Raw genomic sequence first — 2,088 nt, 5'->3', positions numbered from 1 at the left:
ATCGTGACGAGTGTACCAACACAACAAAACAAAAAATTTAAAACTTGAATGTACGTAGCCCGCGAAAATTGAAAAGTCATCTTACTTTTTGAACACACCTCGATACCATATTACAATGTAGTATATACAGTACTAAAAACTCAAAAATGACAATCTATTTTTACCTATCTCTTACGGTTTACGAGATAATTGTTATTAAAAATAACAATAATGGAACGTTCCGTGCTATTATGGTAGTAATTAACATAGTGCTGACACTTCTATATATCGTTTTGAAGATTTAAGTTCAGGATCAGCGCCATACCGCGGTTCCCCCAGACACTAAAATGATATGAAAGTTAGTAGAAGTACAAATTCCTGACAGTTATTGTTTCCAAGTCCTGGTCACCCCAAATGCAAGGTGTACATGCGCACTTCGTTGTAGTATTAGCGCTATCTAGCGACACCCCCGAAAAAACTTATTTCTTTAAAACGATACATGGGATTTTACTACCATGGCGAGCCTCTGATATGCGTGTGTCTCACAGTAGTCATAGGCGGCGGTTCGTCATTTTCCCGCTAATGGAAATGTCTCTAATTGACGATCGTCTTCGTTTCAGAAAAATCGATGAAAAAAAACCGCTTATTTCTCCATATGTCGCCTATGGAATCCCATTCCCTGGAAGATACGGCCTCTGGAATTCTCCATACCGCATATTCAATGATCGTCGCCCATGCACACACATTTATTGCCGCACCCGACCGAGAAATGTGCACGCCAACGACTTTCTCACAGTGTATTCAGTCTGTGAGACTTGAAGGGGGAATTAAAGAGCACGACATTTAGCGAATGCGACTCCAAGGGGGAAGGGAATGAACTAAATTGCACTCAGCAGAGCTCTCCTTCCACTGACAAGCCTAATCATTATTTTCTTTTCTTAATTTAAGCATAATTTTGTTGTATTAAAAATATAATTTATATTAAAGAAAAATGATTGTTTAAATATGTTTGCAGAAATTGATATTTGTATTACAATATTATTAAATTAAAATACAAGTTTTATCGTATGCACCATATTTTGAGGTTAGAAATTATGCTTGAACCACTTAAAATTTGTTCCGCGAAACTGGCATCACCAAAAAAGAGTCAAAATTATAATTAACATCATCGGGAGTAAACATTTTCTTAATAATCACTCTTCTTTATTATCAAATATATGAGCAGTCCTAAAATATTCTGGCTTGCTAAACTATTTTTGTATATTTTTAAAAAGCCTACGCCGCCAATCTGGAATATAAATCCTCTTCTGAATCTGAAAAATTGAAGGTGCACGATTGCTGGTCAGATAATTTCGGCGGTTCTATTTATATCTCGATCCGCTTTAAAATAAAATTAGGAAATTGGAATTTTAATGTTCCCAGGTTTCGATGCTTCGATTTTGAGGCTGTTTTTTTAAGCATAACATATAAATGATATAAATATTAATGCTATTATATATACAGGGTGTCTAAAAAGTCCCCGGACGGTTGGATATTTCCTCAGATAAAATATTTTTAAAAAAAGTGAAGGTCATTCCTGAAGTAAATTTCAACGAGGAATTCATTGGTGACCGTCATTTTGACCTTGAAGTTGACCTTCATGGCTTTTGAAGGTCAACTTTGTTTTTTAAAATGGAAACCCCCTTTTTTACATCTGCAATCGATAGAGCGGAAAATCCTACGTTCAGGTAGTACCCAAGTCATAGGTCAATTGTAACGTTCAAGGTCAGTTAGAGGTTATTTTAAATTAACAATGTTTTCCAAGAGGTCAGTGCAATTCCTGAAGTAAGTTTCAACGAGAAATTCATTGGTGAGCTCTGTATTGATCTTAGTGATGATCTTCAAGGTTTTTTCAAGGTTTTTTCCAAGCAGTTTACGTTTATGTTTAGCATTACCCAGGAACAACGACGTGGGCGTAGTAAATTCTGTTCCCTTTGGGGCGTAATTAGCGTGAGTCCCCTTGCCTCTCACGTTTCGGGGTGCTTGATTAGCGTGAGTCCCCTCGCCTTTCACGCTTCAGTGAAGATGTTCGAACTGAAAACCTTGAGCTTCTTGACAAAAAGCCATGCG

The 2,088-nt window shown here is 36.8% G+C and overlaps 1 protein-coding gene across 1 annotated transcript in view; it reads left to right on the top strand.

Annotated features, from left to right (window-relative positions):
- Positions 1-1,293, top strand: part of LOC117177940 (transmembrane and ubiquitin-like domain-containing protein 1) — a 62,037-nt gene extending 60,744 nt beyond the window's left edge. The window contains exon 5 of the transcript XR_004467774.1: positions 600-1,293. The gene's annotated coding sequence lies outside the window, so the exon portion shown is untranslated. The remainder of the gene's footprint in view (positions 1-599) is intronic.
- Positions 1,294-2,088: the final 795 nt, after the last annotated feature.

The sequence above is a fragment of the Belonocnema kinseyi genome, chromosome 8 (assembly GCF_010883055.1).
Source record: "Belonocnema kinseyi isolate 2016_QV_RU_SX_M_011 chromosome 8, B_treatae_v1, whole genome shotgun sequence".
NCBI classification, from domain to species: Eukaryota; Metazoa; Arthropoda; class Insecta; order Hymenoptera; family Cynipidae; genus Belonocnema; species Belonocnema kinseyi.
This window is presented reverse-complemented; position numbering and strand designations above follow the sequence as displayed.